Source organism: Artemia franciscana, chromosome 11 (assembly GCF_032884065.1).
Source record: "Artemia franciscana chromosome 11, ASM3288406v1, whole genome shotgun sequence".
In the NCBI taxonomy this organism is placed as follows: domain Eukaryota; kingdom Metazoa; phylum Arthropoda; class Branchiopoda; order Anostraca; family Artemiidae; genus Artemia; species Artemia franciscana.
Genome location: NC_088873.1, coordinates 41806442 through 41819489, shown reverse-complemented (window position 1 = coordinate 41819489; position 13048 = coordinate 41806442). Strand labels below are relative to the sequence as shown.

Genomic DNA, 13048 nt, shown 5'->3' with positions numbered 1-13048 from the left:
CAGATTCAGTTAAACTGAAAAAGAATGTAAACATTAGTTAGATATGATTTATCATTTGAGAATGAAGGCAGAATTGTGTTATTATTGTACCCAGTTTAGAAAGGAAATTATGCACTAAATTACCGTCCTTTTCAATGCTGAATCTTCCAATTATATATTGCTTATTACCTGTCTCCTTTTTTGAAGGATCAATAGCTGATACGCCTTTCTATTCCAGTGACCAAAGGCACTTTTTTAAGCTACCATGACCATCGAAAATTAAACCTGATTGTTTTAGTTGTCAACAAATTGTTAAGGGTGAAATTCTACGGACGAAAAGCGCTGTCAAATTTAACTGATTAGTTTCGCTTATTTACTTTCATAGCCCAATGTGGCAACATTGACAAAAATGCGGTTCAGCGCTTAAAACATAATTTTGAAATGAACAACAACAAAAAATCGTAGACAAGCTAAGTTTTCATATATGATTATTCCTAAGATAGGTCATCGGGACAGCAAAGTTTTATTTTGATGTCCTTGGTTCTTAATGATTTAAGTTTTTGGTTAATTACTTAACCAAAATGCTGACTCACAAAATTAAAGTCAGTAATTCAAACGTAGATAAATATGGTACTTTCATACAATCCAGAACACACGAGAAGTTTACTTAATGTAAGATCTATGATAACCGGTTTCATACCCACAAAGACAAATGACTGGGAATAGAATGCATTGGACTTGTATAATTTGGGCTATATACTTGCATAATAGGAGTGGGGTGGGGGTAAAGTTACTTTACCTCCCTCTCTAATGTGCAAATATATATTCCAAAATATATTATTATATAAACTATTATATTTTCATCATGTTTTTGTATATTTCTTTATTATCAACCTAACTTCACTTCTCGAGCTTGTTCTGGATTGTACGGGAATACCATAGATTTTTAGAATCCTACCTCATTAAGCAAGATGTTTCTAGAATTAATATCTTTAACTGAAAAAGTGATTTTTTTTTTCCACGTTAAACGCGCAAGTAAAGCTCTGGAACATGGATAAATCACATCTTCAGAAGCTGTCGAACTTATCCAGCCCGCCTATTTGTCTTTCCGATCCATTCGAGCACGGTTATATATCGATAAGTGATGTGATTGGGCTGCTGGTCGGCTCTTGTTGGATTTCACTATGCTGATACCGCTGAAATCGTGAAGCTCTGAAATAGTTGCTCTCTAGATTTAAGTTGGAATACTTTAGATATTTCTGGTGATTTAACTTTACGGTACTGGTAAGAAAGTTTTTTATTACTTAATAAACTGTACTTTTATTATTTTTGTCACGGGGCATAAGTTGTTTTTTGATAAGCAATAGTATATTATGATATTGCTTGATAGTCATATATTTTATATTTATCCGATTATTTAGTATGGAGTAGTCCCATCTATTTTTCTTTACAATAATTTATCAAATAATAAATTTTTTAATAATATAGTTATTGAAATTATTCAATAATTTTAATAACTGGGTAGTAGGAGTAATAAATGAAGATGTTTTCAAAGGGGTTGATAAGGAATGAGGGGTAACATATTAGCGTAGCCAAACGGGCAAGGGGTATACTTGTCCCTGAGTGCAGTATGTGCTGGTTGTGATTTATATAAATGTGTTTTCTTGTTTATTCTTTATCCGCGGGGGATTCGAATGTAGAAAAGCCAACCACATCTTTGAATCGAGCTTAGATTCTCAGGGAGCGCCAGAGAGACCAAGTGAACCTCAGATTTTGGCTTGAGGAGAGGGGGCAGACGTACATTATAAGGCACTACGTGTATCCAGGATATCGCAATAGATTATCTACATTATTTTGGGAATGGTTTTGAGGATGAAGTTATAACTTTGAGGTAGAGTTGGGAGAAGAAAGATTTGGCAAGGGGACTTCAAATTTTATGGTGGGGGGGGGGGTGTGTGACATTTTTGTTTCTGACCGACCTAAACACTTTTGTACTTAACTTTTATCTATGAATTTCGTTTTAACTGTGACTTAACGTTTTATCTAGAATCTATTCACGATTAAGTAACGATGCAAACCAAAACGCACTATGCTGCTATTTTTATCAAAATAGTATATCTGCAATATCTCAGAATGACTTTGGCGATTATTTAGAGTGGCCTATGTAGAATTTACATCTCGTCTTATGTCTCATCCCCTTATTTGTATATTTCAAGTGTTTTAGCAAGAAACAATAGAAAAAAGCTCTTCTTAAGACCATGGAAAGTTTTCGTATTAAAATTATGTATTAAAATAATGAAAATAATGTATTTTAAGTTTGAATTTATTTATGCATTGGGGGTGCAAATTATGAATTGGGGGTGCAATTTATGCATTGGGATGGTGCAAAGGGTGTTGGAAAGATAGGTTTTTGGACCAGTGGAATAGGTAAGATTTTATTTCCGAGAGGGGTAATATTTGGGGTGGGGTTTCCCAATTTAATTGGAGGAAAAATCGACATTACTTTTTGCTTTTCATTAGCATTAGACGTCAAGAAACAGTTTTTGCTATTCCAAAAGTTTTTGGACCAGTGGAATAGGTAAGATTTTATTTCCGAGAGGTGTAACATTTGGGGTGGGGTTTCCCAATTTAATTGGAGGAAAAATTGACATTACTTTTTGCTTTTTATTAACATTAGACGTCAAGAAACAGTTTTTGCTATTCCAAAAGTTTTTGGGCCAGTGGAATAGGTAAGATTTTATTTCCGAGAGGTGTAACATTTGGGGTGGGGTCTCCCAATTTAATTGGAGGAAAAATTGACATTACTTTTTGCTTTTTATTAACATTAGACGTCAAGAAACAGTTTTTGCTATTCCAATGTGTTTGTCAACCCCCCTCCATTATAAAGTCATAGGCGGGCCTTGGGTAATATTCGTGCTCCACCTTTTGAACATAAATATGGACAAATGCTGATCTAAATAACAACCTGCAAAAGGGGTATCATTGGCGTGTTAATTATACTTAATTGCCACATTTTCAATTGGGGTAAACACTTCAGTCACGGTAGTAAATCATAACTATACCCGTTCAGATAATTCATCATCTGGTAACTTGTAATTTGTTGTGTAGGAAATAAATTTGCTTAAAGTTTCTGATTTGCTTGATTGCACCCCTACAAGGTTTGTATGGTAATCAAAGATTGTAGATAGTCGGACAACTGCAAATGAAGTCTATTCCCGTCATCAACTTTTATATTTGTTCGCACGAGTTATTATTTAACCCTTGCACGTATTCTTGTAAATTTTGAACTGTCGCCAGGAAAATATTTTAAATTCTTTCTAAACATTTATTGGTTTATCTTTGTGGTCAGTTTTTTTTTTTTTTTTTTGTGCTATTCCAGATATTGGCAAACCGGGTCGTAAAAGTTTTTGGTATTTGTATTTTTACACTTTCTTCATTCTTTTTTAAAACTGAACGTTGACACCAAGGCCGTATTCAGGGGTAAGGGGAGATTAGGAGATTTGAACCCTTCCCGAAATTTTTATCCAGCTCAAAAAAAAATAAAACAAAAATGCATATAAACAAATTTTGTTGCGTTTTTTAAAGTTTTATTGGTCCACCTCGAATACTAAGTAAGAAGCTACTCGTCCTAATAGTAACCGAAACTATACAAAAAGGAGTTTCAATAATAATATCTACTGAAAAGAATTGACTTTTTATGGTGATTAAGCTAAAAATCGTTTTTCACAAAAGAAATTTTTCAAAGAAAAGTAAAGAGCCTCTTTAAGCCTTAATCCTACATTGAACCTTTATTTTCCCCCGCGGAAATATAGTCAAATAATAATTCAAGTTTAAAACGAACATAAATCACCGTTACTAAGTAAGTGAAACCCAAAACGTACAGAAATTATATTAAATAATCAGGCATGACGTAAAAACAACAGAAACTACAATAAAAAGAGTAGGGCTAACATCCCTATACCTAGTAAAGATTGAAATGTCATTTGCGCTTTACTGAAAACAATTTAGTTTTTATTTATCGTAACATCAACAAGGAAAGAAAGAAAATAATCAAGTCAAATGAAAGAAAGTATCTTGATAAAAACTAGAGGACCAAATTTAGAATATCAGAGAAACCTATTACAAAGGTTTCAAGCCCCTATCTAGAAAAATGCGAAAAATTTAATTTTTTTTTCCTCCAGTTCACCGAGCCGTGTTTAATTGTGTCTTTTTTTTTGGGGGGGGGGGGGGTGGTATTGACTTGATGGTCCTAGAAAACCAGGAAAAGGCTCATTTAAAAAAAGTTATAAATTATTGTGCCAAAAAAAATTGTGCCACATCTAAGTGGCGTTTTCTGCCGTTTTGTACCAAAGAGGGAAAAAATCTATTGATTGAAAATACTTTATCTAATCGATTTAACACTATTGAAAATTGTATGGTACTTGTATGATAAACCCTTACCGTTCAAGTTGTTAATTCATTGACACACTATAGAACCATTTTTTCTCTAGTTTCTTTCAGCTTAGCGTGAGACAAGACAAATAATAGTGACACAATAGATGGAAAATATGTAATTTAGGCTATATATTTGCACATTAAGGGTGGAGGGTGGGAAGGGGGAAAGTACCTGGACAATGTCAAGTTAGAAAACAATTCTTACCAAATATGCAGAATAATTGTACCTATCGCATTAGGCATGCAGACCCGCTATGTTTTATCCCTACCTCCCCTAATTTGCAAATATATAGCCCGAATTTGTTTTTAAAGTATTATATTTTTTATCTTACTTTGGTATATTTCATTAGGATTGAGCGTCAAAGAAACATTTTAGAAGAATATTAGAATATTAGATATTTTGCGAATATTTACGTGGGAGGATCTTTCTGTGGAGAAATTTTTCAAAGGGAAAGGGAATTTTCCATGAAGAGGAGTAGGATTTCCCAGTATTACTTAAAAAACAATTAGAAATTAAATTTAAAAAAAACAAGTTTTTTCAACTGAAAGTAAGGAGCAACATTAAAACTTAAAACAAAAAGAAATTATTACGTACATGAGGGGGGTTCGCTCCCTTGTCAATATCTTGCTCTTTACGCTAAAGTTTTTTTAGTACTTTAAAACCAGACATTATTCTAATTAAACGGCTTTTGTAATTCAGGGGTAATTCTTAAAGAATTGAAACAAAACAGAACTTAGGGCAAAGAGCGATGTATTGACGAGTACAAATTCCATTTGACGAATACAAATTCAATTGGTTTATTTGACGAATACAAATTTCATTGGTTTAGTGTTTTGTAATCTATTTTTATGGTTCTAGTATGATATACGCCCTACCTAATGTTCTTCTAATATATTTCTTTGACACTCAATCCTAATGAAATATACCAAAGCAAGATAAAATATAATACTTTAGAAAAAAAACTTTGGCTATATATTTGCACATTAGGGGGGGGGGGTCGGGGTAAAGTATAGCGGGACTGGGTGCCTAGCATTCCTGCATATTATGTAGTAAGAATTGTTTTCTAACTTCACACTGTCCAAATACTTACCCCCCCCCCCAATATGCAAATGTATAGTCTAATTAATATATTTTCCACCTATTCTCTCTGTCTTGTCTCACGCTAACCTGAAAGAAACTATAAAAAAAAAAAAAAACAGTTTCTATAGTGCGTCAATGAATGCACAACTTGAGCGGTAGGGCATTTATCTTACAAGTGCCTATTTTATGTATATTCTTTCTGCAATACCAGGATCACCCAGTGGGGGGGGGGTCGGAATAAAGTATAGTGGGTCTTTGTGCCTTGCATTCTGCATATTATGTAGCAAGAATTGTTTTCTAACTTCTCACTGTCCAAATACTCTACCCCCCCCCCCTAATGTGCAAATATATAGCTTAATTAATGTATTTTCCACCTATTCTCTTTGTCTTGTCTTACGCTAATCTGAAAGAAACTAACGAAAAAAAAACAGTTTCTATACTGCGTAAAATAATGCACAACTTGAGCGGTAGGGCATTCATTTATCATACAAGTGCCTTTTTTATGTATATTCTTTCTGCTAAACCAGGATCATCCAGGGGGGGGGGAGAGGAGGTGCATTTTCGTAAAAGCAGCCGTATATTTGGCTATAGGATAAAATAAGGAATCGAATGGTACTACTTTGATTTGTTTAGTATCTTTCCTTCAGAAGCGGTCAACCACTATATATTTACCTCTTTTTATTTATACAGCAATTTTTCAGAAGTTTTGTCACTTAGTATTTTCGTTTTCACATTGAAAAAGCCACTTCTATATAAAACAAAAGTGTTTCAACTGACGCTGACGATTTTAAAGCAGGGGTGTCAACTTTTTAGTCCATAAATGTGTCCCCTGAGCATCCAAAAATGAGTCATTTTTAACTAAAACGCGTCCATCTTGAAATCTCGAAAATTAGGAGATTTTTTTTATCAGTTGCATTGTCAAACATTTCATCAAACACTATCAAAAGCTTTGAACCTCAGAAAATCTGCCTTATCTTTGAATTAGGGGTGAAATACCTGCTAAAATTCAAGGAATCATGATGAGAATCACACCATTAGATTCAGCGTACCCGAGAACCCTATCGTAAAAGTTTCAAGCTCCTATATACGAAAATGTGGAATTTTTATATTTTTGCCAATTTTTTTCAAGGGGTGATTGTACGGAAATAATGGTCCTAGAACATTGGGAGAGGGCGCATTTGAACGGGAATTAAAAATTATAATGCCCTTTTTAAGTGACGAAAAATTGAAGGGCAACTGGCCCCCCTCTCCCGTCCATTTATTTCCCAAAATTATCTGATCGAAATTTTGAGACAACCATTTTGTTCAGTATAGTTGAAAGATCAAATAACTATTTCTTTAGGGGAAAATGCACCCGCAGAGTTCGTGGGGAAAGCCTATTGTTTGAAACATTGTTTGAATGTTTTCAAAAAAAGGGATAAGTTGTCTGTCGACAGATCTGGCAAAATATAACAGAGCCGTTACAGGGTCAACCGTTTCTATATATTTGTAAATGTCATCATCGAAAAAAAAAATTGCGTTTGGATCTGTTGTACAGCTTCTACCTAAAAAAATGGCGCAGCTCTGAGGATCTTTCCAACTGCATCATGGGGCACACCAGGATCTAATGTTAGTGTTAAAATTGAGTCCTGCCCATTTTGACCCAAATAAACACTTTGAGGGGAAGGTAAAGAAGGTAAACACTTGGGTTATTCACATCAAGTTGGAATGCATTTGTTGTCTTCACATAGTCCTTCTTCATGAAGCTTAAAGGCAGTTCCTTGATAAGAGGTCCAGTTTCTAGTTTCAGGTCATAAAACAATGGTTTGTCAGCTTGAAAAGCTACATTAAATTAAGTAAGTAATCCCAATGTAAAGGCAACAAAAATAAACATACACTTCATGACTTGGTTCAGATTTGTGCATGCGAGTTCAGTGAGCTTTGTGGGATCCTCAACTAGCAGAAGTCTGTAGTAGGCACTTAGAGCACCCATTATTCAAAAATTCTGTCCACAGCAACTTTGACTGAAAGTCGTCAAGTCTGCTCAGCCTGCAGAATCCTATGCATGTGAACTTAGTAGAACGTTTGAAATTCAAGAGAAGCATGTTGTATCTTTTAGCTATATGTGAAGTGACAATATATGGGCGACAGATGTCTTCCATTGAGTTTGGCAATTTATTGCATGCTTATGAAGCAACAAGATGGGCCAGTTGGCAGGAGGATTTCAATATTGCCTTGGTTGAAGAGTTGGGACACTCGACAACATCAAGTATATCAGCTTCAACTGAGAGATCATCATTGCAAAATATTACTCCAACTGCTAGATGCTTTTTAGAAGATACATCAGTGGACTCAACAACTATAACAGAGAAGCAGCGATTCAATTAAACAATCTTAATTCATACAACTCAATCAAAGTTTTATCATGAACGAAACGCTTTTGTTAGCTCCCATAGTAGAGTTTGAAGTGTCAGAGCAAAAGCCAATGTTATTTGCAGGGGAGGCTTGTGTCTTTCTACTATGCACTTCTTTAGCTCCTCAAATATCGCCTTGGCTGAAGAGTTGGGCACTCAACAACATCGGGTATATCAGCTCCCGCTGAGAGGTCATTGTTACAAAATATTGCACCAACTGCTAGAAGCTTTTTAGAAGATGCGCCAGTGGACTCATTAATTATAACATAGACGCAGCGATTCCGTTAGATTTTAATGAAACAATCTTCATAAAAGCCACTTAGTCCTGTTCGTACAAAATCGGTTGCTTTTTGTTTCTTGAGTTGCATGTTCTCCACTACTTCCTTTGAAAGTATTTTTTTTCAAAAGCTACAAAAAGCTCAACCTCAGAATTTTTTAATTGAGCAGATTTTGTTTCCAGCATAATGGTAATCATACGGATCATGTTATGTAAATAAATCATTGCTGATACAAACATAATCATTTTTTCTATTAATGGTGAACTGTGATTATTGACCACCGCTTTAAATTTAGCTGAGTTTATTTTCAATGAAAATTAAACTATGCTATGTCAACATTACATAGTATCTCAGACTATCAAAACACGCAGCCAGGTAAAACAAGCAAAGCTGTTTCATTATAAAAATAGGTGTATGCAACAAAGCAGGCCTTTATCCCTTTGGTGCTGTAGAAAAATATACGAAAAAAACATCTAAGGAACGGAAGAGACTGAAATTTAAAGTTCATTTTTTTAAGTGAAGTAATATAACCTAGCTTCATACGGTAAGTTTACAGGTATATACTACAACAGGCAGGGACTGTTAATGAGTATCCACTCTCTTTCAATCACATCAAACAAATCATCTTGCAAATGGAATTATTGCTTATTGACAAAGAAAGTCATGATCCTATGAAAAGAACAAAATGTGCAATGCAAGGTAACAGATCACCTGGTACCCTAATTTTTCTTACAATTTCTTATGTCATTGGGGGTTAGCTATCGGCTGAAATTCTATTATGAAGAATCAGAAAAAGAGACTGGGAGGCTGTGAAAACAGAAGGAGACAGGGAAGTTATTTCATGATTCTTAAATTTCACTTCGTAATATGCACATGTACGCAAAACTATCGAACAAATTGTTCAAGGGGGAAGTCCTCGCAGCCTTTTTCCCAATTCAGGTCTTGGCACTCAAGCCGAATTCGACGGATCATTCCCAGTTCTCAAGAAGAATTTGTGCAATTTATGAGGAATATGGAGGACAATTTTCTTAGAAAGCGAAGCTACTTATGCCAAGACAGCTAAAACGAGAACTGAATGTAAAGAATATAAAAAACTCAGCTCCCTCCTTTTCTCCAAAAAAGATAATCCTAGAAATGCGGAGGACTAAAATCATTTTTTTTGGCATCTGCAAAAGTCTTTTGTTATGTCATATTAAAGCTAAATAGTTAATCTACAGTACTTATGTAAGCGAGGCCGTTGGTGGATCTAGTGAGGGCCATATCCCCTTCCTTTGGCTCGAAACATGCCCTAGACAAAACAAAGTTTGATTAGCACCTTACAATAAACTTGGTAACTAGAATGAGTTACTTGATTTGAACCGACTTCAGCCTACCCTACCCTAAGCTCATTGCCTACCCTAAGCTCATTGCACAATGCTCACGTCTTGTATTTTACGTTGGTCAATCTCTGAACAACATCGTAAGTCAAATTAGAGTGTTTACTTTTTGGTGTGACCAACTGCTTCAACAACATTTCTTTGGCCTTGTCACTCGTATTGGAGCTGCTATGCCATAGGGCCTGACTACGTGAATTGGCAACACTGCAAAGCCTCTAAAAGTTTTGATTTTTCCACAAAGTTCTATGTGTGGCTAGTGTACCGGCAGAGTTCTAGAAAATTGGCAGACAATGACTTCCTTGGCAGTAGGATCTTTGCTGCCTCATCTGTTTCCTCTTTCCAGTCCACATTTGGCAGTGCTTGGAAAGGACTACCACATTTATCACTTTGTTAACGGACTGCATTTTGAAAATTTCCTATCAAGGTTTAAAGAGATTTAGTGACAGACGATGTCCATACTCTGAGCCGAATAGGAAGATTTCACTATTTTCAAATATTCAGCAAATTGAAACCTCCGCTGGGATCATAGTTTCAAAATGAAAAAAATGGCGTGGTTCCAAGTTAACGTTAAAAATTAGTGGTGTCAGGTGTTTTTTTTTGGCACGTGTATTATTCAGAACACACTCAATAAGTGAAGTTAGGTTCTTTCGTGAAACAAACTACTATGCGGGTGCACTTTATGAGAAAAAAAGATTTCATAGCCACAAAGACAAAACTCACTTTTGTTTGCTACACATAGTGATAGAAGAAAGTGCCTGAGCATGGATTTTGAAATGAAGATCTGGGATTTGCCAAAGACTGAAAAAGAGACAACCATATTTTTCCTGGATAAGTGTGTCAATGGACACAACATGACTTTATACTCTTACTAGAAGGAACATTACGAGAAGGGACGCATAGTGATAGAAGATACCTTGCCTAACTTCACTTATTGAGTGTGTTCTGAATGATACACAAGTACCTTTTTTATCTCTATGCTCAGGAGACTAATTATACTGCTGACGCTGCTGTCACTGGAATTTCGTCCTTTGACAATACAGCCTATAGACCTGGTATGATTTACTAAGAATCTTGTTTAGGATTCTGTCTGCGTTGTTGAAATTATCCTTGTTTATGTGGTTTTACATCATTTCGCCTGATTTGAAACCACTTTTCAATCCGTACTTTAATATCAGTTTGGCAATTCAAGATAAGTTGCCCGGAATAATTAATTGGACAGACTGGTGAATAGCGGGAACTCCAAATCTTGTTCTTCTGTTATCAAAGATGGGCTGGAACTCTGGAATGTCACACCTTTTAATCAGGGTGGTGAAAAGTCGATTTTTATCGAAAGAATAATTATTCTATCGCGTTGTCTGAATTCGTTTTTATAGCTTTTTTTCTGAAAACAGGTTTACATACGTTGTACTCTCTAGTGGTTTGCCATTGTAATTGTGAAAGAAAATAGCTAGGGCACTTGTAAATAAATGTTATAACTTTTATGGTTATTTTCATAGAATTGTTCTTTCCAGTTCAATAATTTTTGTCTCTCTTTTTAATTCTATCCCAATTTGTATGTCACTTCTCTTCTTTTAAAATCATTTTCAGCTATATTTTAAATCTCCTTCTAAATCTTCTATCTGTTAAATGTCCTCGTCTTGTTCCAGTGCTTTTTTTTGTTTATATATATATATATATATATATATATATATATATATATATATATATATATATATATATATATATATATTATAAAAGTGTTTTATTCTTGTTCTCTGTGGTCCATTACAAGCAAAGCTTCTTGGGCCTGTTAACTGATTTACTTTTGAATAGTTTTTCTTTTAGTATTAATAAATTGATTGATTGATTGACTGATTGAAGGACGAGATACTGGAAATATATTTATAAAATTATCTAAAATATTCTATCAAAATTTCATTACTACTATCAATGGAATTACTTTATTTTTGGGTGTTTTATCCAAGTGCATCTGTTGATCTGGATCTTGTAATTTCTTGATCTGGTTGCAAGTATTTTGATTAATTTATATTGAAATGTTGTAAATCTAGGATTTGTAACCAAACTGTTGCCCTAAGAATTAAAACTTATCGAAATATTAGGCTAACATTTTTTAAATGACCATAAGAAAATCTCGAAAATAATAGGGCTAAAAGGGCTGTATCAGGGCTGTTTGCTCTTTTTCTTCTGATAAGAGTGCGTTTTAAATTTTGAATACCCCAAGCAAGACAAAAATATCAGTTTTTCGCTAGAAAAGTCTGTTTTCAGGCTTTCATCAGAAATTTTTGTAGGTTTGCAACTTTAATTTTGAATATTTCCAGCTACTGCACATCATAGATAAATACTACAAAATATTGATTAGACTTTGGTAAGATATCTGGGTGTTGCAAAGTTTAGCCCACTCTAATTCTTGTCAATAAACTAGTCAAATTAAATTAACCAATTAACAAATTAACTAATGAATCAAGCAAATTTGCTTTGTTTAACTGCACCTGTTAAAACAAATGTAGTTGTATTTTCATGCATGTTAAGTTAAAAAAGTTTTTCACAAAAGCAGTTTTTCAAATAAAACTTTGGAGCCATATTAAAGCCCAAAAGAGAGTAGTGACGGTTCAGTCTATTTAAACCAACCCATAGAGGGCAAACTATGGGAGCTACTAGCCCTTCAAGCTGTTATTACGCACAGCTGGGTCTGACGTAACACAACAGCGCATGTGCATAGTTAACCTATGTCATAGGGAATGTTTTATTCAAGATGCAGATGTCTGTTACATAATAGGGAGGGTTTAAATTGGTTGTTATGTAAAGGGTTTTGGGGTGATACACAACAGGACTTTTTAGAGACCGTTAGTCAAGCAGGGAAGTTCCGGTTTTAACTGAGGAGGACACACACGCGGGTGTTACGTAATGATATTGCAGACGTGAGATGCGACAGAATCTTGCATCCCTTGCTTGGGAGTGAGTTGGGAGTGAGGGGATCTTAAGTGACTTGGTAGATTTATTAGGAACGACTTAATGTCAGTACACACGTGGGTGTTACGTAATAACGATTTACACTTGGGATGTTACATAATCCTTTAAGAGATTGCGCTTTTTTCATGATGCTTCTTTCTCAGGGAATCTTTATAATCCAAAGATTTATAATCCAAAGATTCCTCAATGGAATGAAGTGCTAACCAATTGGACTCTGAGAAGCTTTCTAACATTTCGATTCGGCAAATATATTTTACATGATAACCTATTGCAGGCAAGGTGAATACCCTGATCGCGCATACTAGAATGATTAAATGCATTCCGTGTTCCAATATGGCTGCAATAACTGACACCAAGAAAGGAAAATCGATTACTAGAAATTGCTTAAATTTTGTATGCAACTGCATGCTAGGTATTGCTTTAGAGATCAGACATTTTAGTTATTGTCTATGTCTTTAGTTATTGTTATATGTCTGAGATCAGACATATTAGTTATCAGACATTATTGTGGGCTGCTCTTAGCACATGTTTAGTAAT

The 13048-nt window shown here is 34.7% G+C and overlaps 1 protein-coding gene across 2 annotated transcripts in view; it reads left to right on the top strand.

The window, feature by feature from the left end:
* Positions 1-1076: 1076 nt before the first annotated feature.
* The window catches only part of LOC136033239 (EGF-like repeat and discoidin I-like domain-containing protein 3), a 118409-nt gene continuing 106437 nt past the window's right edge, over positions 1077-13048 (top strand). Inside the window, exon 1 of one of the 2 annotated variants that reach the window (XM_065713953.1) lies at positions 1077-1263. The gene's annotated coding sequence lies outside the window, so the exon portion shown is untranslated. The remainder of the gene's footprint in view (positions 1264-13048) is intronic. The other variant, XM_065713954.1, reaches the window with a different exon arrangement.